This window comes from Dermacentor silvarum, chromosome 8 (genome assembly GCF_013339745.2).
Source record: "Dermacentor silvarum isolate Dsil-2018 chromosome 8, BIME_Dsil_1.4, whole genome shotgun sequence".
In the NCBI taxonomy this organism is placed as follows: Eukaryota; Metazoa; Arthropoda; class Arachnida; order Ixodida; family Ixodidae; genus Dermacentor; species Dermacentor silvarum.
The window spans coordinates 116186343-116193754 of record NC_051161.1 but is presented as its reverse complement, the minus strand read 5'-3'; positions in this window follow the sequence as shown (position 1 = coordinate 116193754).

Genomic DNA, 7412 nt, shown 5'->3' with positions numbered 1-7412 from the left:
ACCTGAGAGCCCATGCTTCGGCTCAAGCGCACGTCCACCGAGCCTCTCAGCGAAACGATCGCGAAGGGACGCAATAGGTTTAATCTCCTTCGAAGAGGATGAAAATAGCGCATCAAACAGATGGTTCTCACGATTTAATCAGCGTGGTATTTCATGTATTTTCCTTAGTACGTCAAGACATGTCGTTTACAAATGTGCTGACTTGGCACACGTTGGCATGTGCTTCAGGCACCAGCTTTTACGGGTGCAAGAGCTCACTGCTTCTGAAACTTTGAATGCCATAATGAGTAATCGTCGTCATTTCATTAACGCCGTTATGATTTCTAATGCGCTTCCTGCATAACAGAGATGCCCAAGTTTTTCTGGAGGCGCGGACCTGTATGATTCGGGAAATAGAGAACGCTTCAGACAAGACACGTTCATGATTCCTATTTTTGCACATTTTAAAGCGAAACTCTCAGCCTCTAGTTGGTCGGCGATTTTTTTCGTATCAGTGTGCGCGGTGCTCCGACAAAAATGTGGTCCGATCCCGAAGGCGGTGCAAAGAAGCGGGAAGCACAGAGTGTGCGGCTTCTCCAAGAGGCATCCCGTGACGTCATTAGACGATATCGTCACAAGACGATGTCGTTATTCTCGTATATTCGAATTACAATCCGAAGCTATGATGTCTGCAGCTTGTCTGTAAGTCATACTTTACGAATCTTCTGGCGCCATTTACTTTGAGAAATTAATTTAGTTCACTAGCGCACTTGTGCTTGGCGGAGGGTCTAGGAGAATGAGGATGTGTGCTGCACTTCCCCACACGTGCGTGAGCACGAGATGTGAGCGCGAGCGCAGACTCATATGCTTTGTGCCCTGCCGTGCACTAAGCAAACGCTGCAGTTGCATTCAGCTGCGCTCTGCTACGTAGCGTAGATACCGCGGCCTGATGGTGGTGCCGCGACAAGTCCACTGGCTACGCGCACTGCGGCTCGCTGAGGTCAACGGCGTTTGGCTTACGTTTCGCGCGTCGTAGGCGCCAAATTCGGAAGTAGTGGCGTCTACGTTAATAACCAAAATCAAACTTTAACTGCACGACAGGATGACGTTCAGTAGGCGGAGCATTGTGGGCGCAGCCCGCTCCGCCGTAGCCTTCGCAGTGGCATTGCCATTAAAGAAGGCGCGGAAGGACCGCGAAGGCCGTGTTTGATTGGCAATAACTGTGCTTTTGCTGAACCCATTTAAGCACTTTTCGCGGCACAGTATTTGTGAAATAGCCTATTTTAGCTTCAAATGCATTTCTCCTCTTCAATAAAAAAGTGACTCAGGGCCCCTTTAAAACTGCCCCTACAACGTCTCCTCAGCAAAGAATAGTTGGCAAAGCGACGGCGTATACGTGCCGGAAGATATGAACAGTATGCTGCTATGTGAAACCTTTATTATGCGCGAAGAAATCAATTCTTGCCGGCAGGCGGCGAGTAGCCGCACTGTGCCGCAGCGATCAGTGGACATCCATCTCTATTTTTTCGGAACGGGACAGTCTCTGGCTATTAAAAATAAAGTTCAGTTTTGTTTGGCATATTACTGCTTATTTAGTGCGTGCACGTAAATTTGACGTGGTGAGTTTCCGTGGTTTTGTGACGTCGAGCGACGGACAGGCCAACTTGGCGCGGTCTGAAAACATTTTCACCAATCGCGAAAGGCTAACGGTGACAAAGCGTAGAATCTCAAAAAAAGGTTTTCTTTTCTTCAGGCTAACTATGCATAATCAGTGCGTACACGTCAGCTTGAGATGGGCAGTTTTCGAGGTTTTCCTGACCTCTCGTGACACAGGCAAAGTATAGGCGTTGTATCAAAAATGTTCGACCAGTCGCGGAGGGCTACCGAAAGAAATGGAATAGAAACAGATTGGAATAGCTTTATGTAACATCGTCCTTAAAGTTCGTATCGACCTTCTTAAAATTTGCAACTGCTTCTTCGAGCTCTATACCATTTGTAAACAGATATATATTGAAAGTGGTACCGCTAGATTTCCTAATTTCTAGTCAAAATTTTACTTTGGATTTTTACACGTTCATTTCTAAATCAGAAGAGCCCAATAAAGTTGCTTCACCGACACAGCTTTGGAATCATGGCCTTGAGCTGGTGGGGTTAAACAGAAATTATCGTGAGAGCAATGCAAAAGTGACTTTACAGCGAAGTTCGTCTGCGCACGCCATAGCCAATCAGCACCGTGGCAACATCTTTATGCTACGACATCCATGTCGCAAAACAATGTCAACACAGAGAAGTATCTTCAGCCACGGTACTTCGTAGTACGGGAAGCAACGACCCTGTTCTTAACATACAGCTTTCCAGCGAGGCAATTTCTGAAGTCAAAAAAAATTATTCGGTGTAAACCTCCAGAATTTGAGCGCTTTACGAGGCGGTAAACATAGACAAAGTTGTACAGGAGGGGAAGTGTATCCCCTTATAAACAGAAGATCGGAGCCTTAATTATTTAAAAAAATGGCAACGTACGCAGTAAAGCGTGCTTGCGGGTTCTAAAACTGTCTGTTGTGAACTTGAACCAAGCATATTCAGCATATTAGCTTTTTTTTTCTTCACCTTTGGTAGCCAATAGTGCACTGTACGAGTTTCTTTAGCGACGGACTTAGTGCTTTAATGAACTAAATTCAACGACGCTGTCTGTGTAGCTACGGAGAACGGAGCAATACCACGTGACGCTGTGCCCACCAATGGATGACCGCTAACTGTGCCTTCGGTGAACCACTGAGTACCGGGTTTATAAGTCATGTGGCTTTGCAAAGAGACAGACGAGAAACAATGCAAGAATAGTGTTTACACACTGTAATAAACTTCCTCAATGTGTTTGTGTCTTTTAATGAGTAAAAGGTATTTTTAATCATGTTGATTGGTACGTCCATCGAAGTGTGCGACAGCACCTGATCATTCAGCGGAAACATTTTTAGCACCCTGTAGTCAGTAAGAGCCTAAGAATTAAAAACAAGCTTCACTCACAAAAACACAGTGCAGCCGCACGTTAAAGAGTCGAGTCAGCTGTAGTCCGCTCACAGCTTAATGAATTTACTGTGATAATATAAATGCTAGGCTAAATTAAAAACAAAGGCTAGTGTTTTCAAGCTAAACTGTTATATTTGGCGGGGCATTGACATTAGAGCCACCCATAACCTTTTCATTAGACGTTCAGGTTTCATTGTGAAACCAGTGACTCGAAGACCAATCTGAAGAGAAAACCTTTGTTTAAACATGCGAAACCGCTTGATTTTTTAACATAAATCCCTACCAAGTCGCTCACCTTTTGTTGTGAGCAAGTATGTTCTTTCTCTCCGAATGACGTCTTATTTGCAAGAGCCCTTGCATGGTTGCTGAACTTTTCAAAGTGCAGCGCTGTGTGCCGTTGCCCTCAGAGCGCGGGATGCTTTGAGTGCTACATCTTCCGGTTTGCCACATCCTGAAGTTGTTTTGGTCGTAAGTTTTCCCTGAACTGCGTCAACTCTCAGGAGAAATGTTTTTCTTACGCGACCCTGTCGTACATCTTCTTCCAGTTTCTCTTTCACTGCTGCCGCTATCGGTTTCATTCAGTATATATGTTTGTATAGCGAGCCTCCTACGCTCTCAGTTGAGTGTTTTTCGTTTGCGTTGCCGCCTAAGCTGCTATTTTTAGCAGTTTCATCTAATGAAAGATACGACGTGCTGTCGTCCGCGTTCGTATGACTAAAAAGTCAGGAAGTGGAAGCTTTACCGAGCGCAATTCACAAACATGCCGTATGCCCAATACCCTCTAAAAAAACATAGTAATAATAAAACAACAATAATATTACGCATCAAACCCTTATACGCAATTCTCTGAATATTAGCCTCTAGGTACTGTTGTTCCAAGCAGTCTTTGTGGGAACGCCTAATTTCATTCGCGTGAATTAATAAATTCTGTCTGCTTCGTATTACCCTTTGCTCTATCATGTTGTCTAACTTTTCGCACCATCGTATGTTGTGTCAATCCCCCACTGCTGAAGACGAAGCCCAGCTGTATTTTACTCTATAAAATGTCTCGCTTAAGTGGACTGTGACCTTTCCGCGTATTTATAGACCATTTTATGGGCGAGCAGGAACGTTGCCTCGAACGAGCGTGACGCGCCGCTCTCCTCCTCGCACTGTTATGTGCGGATCGCCCTTTCTCACAGCAGCCGCTTGGAACGGTAGCGGTGTGATTGAAAATCAGTGCGCCTTATGTGATTGTTGCGACCTCAGATGGCTCAAGGTCAACGAGCTACCGCTGCACTGTATTCGACTGCAAAACAGACTTGTACATTACGAATCACACGTGTTAAATATGAAGCATTTGTTGGCGAACATTTGCCACTTTGACAGTATCTATCTAGCCACCTACGTCTTTGTACTCTCATGATAGTTTGGTTAACTTGGTATTTACCAAAATTGGCATAGTATTACAAGAGTGTATGACAAACGTAAATGAGAGGTCATGTCATGACATGCGTGTCATGTAGATCATGAAACTGCCGCCTAAAATGACAATGACCCAGCGAAAAAATATTAATACTCAAAAACAACTGAAATGGGTTTGAACGTGAGTACTAAGGAAAGGAAACACTAAAGGGTGTTGGTAGAAGTCATAGTCATGAGCATGACTCAGCAAAAATGGCAATGACTAAGCGAAAAAAAAAGATTTACACTCAAAAACTAATGGAATGATTTCGGATTGGGTACTAAGTAAAGGAAAACGCTAAAGGTTGATGGTCGAAGTCATAGTCATGAGCATGACTAGGGCATTCGCCTTAAGGTCTCTTAGGCGTAGCCTAAAGGGACTGCTGAGGACTCATGACACGAATGTCATGGCATACGTGTCGTGTAAGTTAAGAAACAGACGCCTACGTCTTGGCGCTCTCATGGTCGTTTCGTTAACGTGGTAGGCGCCCCGCACATTGCTTCGCATAACATCGATTCCCACAGGGCGTGGGATCTGCCAGCGTTTAATTACTTGTAGTCTATTAAATTTTATGGTAATTCTCTAATTTAGCGATTACGTTTTGTTGCCGGCCACGCTCACGGTAATTCAATTCTTCTTTCGAGTAAATAATTACCTGTAACTTTCTTATTTTATTGGCGAGACAGGCTGTAACAAGGTACGGAATTTTGGAAACCTGAATTTCGCGGTAACTACAGTATAGGATGCCCGAGATCGCACCACGAAGCAGCTTCATGGATGCGCATGTTGACACCGGTAAACCCGGGATCTTAGTATTCGTTTCTTCATGTTAACGCTCCACCAGATGTCGGCCAACGAATTGAACCGGTGCTGGTATATCCCAATAGCGACTGCGACTTATAGCGTTAATGCCAGGGTATCAGCTCCGGACGATTTTTTACAGGTTTTCATTGGTCCAAACGGGAGCTCCTTCTTCAAGTCCGAGCAACAATGAAGCGCTGCGCTTCACAGAGGACACGGATGTCGAGTAACGACAATCCTGTGCGCAAGATGTCCGTACGTTACAACACCACCTTACTCCCTAGCGCACACAGGGTCGCTGCTGATGTCTTCCTGACAAAAACGTGGGAAGATGACCGATGAAATTTTTGAAAAGCAATTGCGAGTAATGATAAGCAATGTACGAAGGGCTGCAGAGGGCGCACTAAATGTGTCGGACCAGCTCGTTCTGTTCATGGTATCTGTGCAGTGATATTAAAAGGTTCGGGGCAAAGTAACGTAGAATTAATCGATTATTTTCGAGCATTTCCTCAATTACTTTCATGGGGCAGTAATTGGCGACTGTAATCAATTACATTTTAGTTGCGTAATTGTAATTGTAATCGGTTATTCTTTTTCTGTAGCGTGTACAACTCTGCTGCAAAAGTAAGTTTCGGAAGCGAAGGTGAAGTCCATCTTCAGCCGGGCGACTCCACCGCTGTGGTTGCTGTCAAGCATCCGCTTAGGATTGCCAGCATAACCAGAAAAGACCTAGACGCCATCAGTTTCGTTGCATGTATGCTCAGTGATTTCCGGTCGAGTTATTGTCCAGTTGGTTATTTTGTAACGCTTGATGCCCAGGTGCCAGATCGACAATCTTTGAAACCGTACCGCGAAAATTTTAGGAGCAGGAAAGCTACACTGTAAACGAAATACCCCCACATGGGAATTTTAACAAGGTGATGTGCCCTATATTGTCCCATCCTTGAATATTTATTCCTATGTATGGGGGGGAATACAACGGCATTCCCTCGTTTCACTCCGCATCACAACCTGTGGGAGAATAAGGGTGGACATGACGTGATTTTATTCCGCTTCAACATTTTGTTCTCCCCGGGAACTCCGCACAGGGAGTTTTAAAAAACTCCCCGCCGGAACAGGTTGGTCACGTGGTGCTCCCATAAGGCTCTGCGCCGCGCCAGCGACCGGCCACGTTCGGCGGAGTCGGCGGTGCTCATGGCTGACGGTTTGTTTACATCTGTGAAGTGTCATTCCGTGCCAGCGTTTCGCAGATTTTCTTTCCTTTACTTCCTTCCATAAAGTGTTATAGGCGTGCCTGAAGCTCACTGTATCTCATCCTCATGTGCGTTAGCTTGTGATCACTCTGCTGACAACGATGAATGCAAGAGCAACGATTTCAAGTGCGGAAAAAAGGCTTAGTTGTGACCACGAAGCTGGCCGGTTGACTCGTGATTTCGGCTCGGGTTTCTGGCTGTGCTTCCGTGTTGCGGGACCTTGACTTGTGTTCCTCAGTGTGTTCAATACCACTTTTATGTCCTTCTGAGTATATTCTGACAATGTCTGGTGTAAAGTGCCTCGTAGCAATGGCAACAGCAGCCACTGCTATCACAACGTCCGTGATAGCAGCACATGAATGCCATATTCTGACTTCGTCACGGTGCTGTGCTGCCACTAAGTTAGACCGTGGTGCAAGCAACTCTTTTATGAATCTGTGTACGGATATCCTCGCCCAAGAAATACGGTAGACGTAAGTATGTACTGTGAATAAAGCTTGTTACTGGATCAATGTGAATTGAATTGTTATCGCGCAGTTCTGTTTTGATCACGTCGTTGCTTCGGGTATTGCATTAACATCATGCTCCATCCAACATACTGATTTAGGAGCATACCTGCTGGCTCCGAGCGTGAGCATTCGTTTGCCAGATCAGCGATATGGGCTCCGTTTCACAGCCGAGAGACATTGCTTGGACGCGGAGCAAATAGTGCGGTCAAAAAAATGTATGACTACGGAATTTTCGGTGTTACGTAGGCTGCTACGGGTCATGCTCACATTTAATAAATTGATGTCCCGCCACAATTCTTTGCAACGAAGCTAATTTTGTCTGAAGCACACGCACGTACATTTTTTTGCGTACTGTAACTAACGCACTTTTTGGCCGCGGACGCCGGCAGTGTGCGAAGTCTC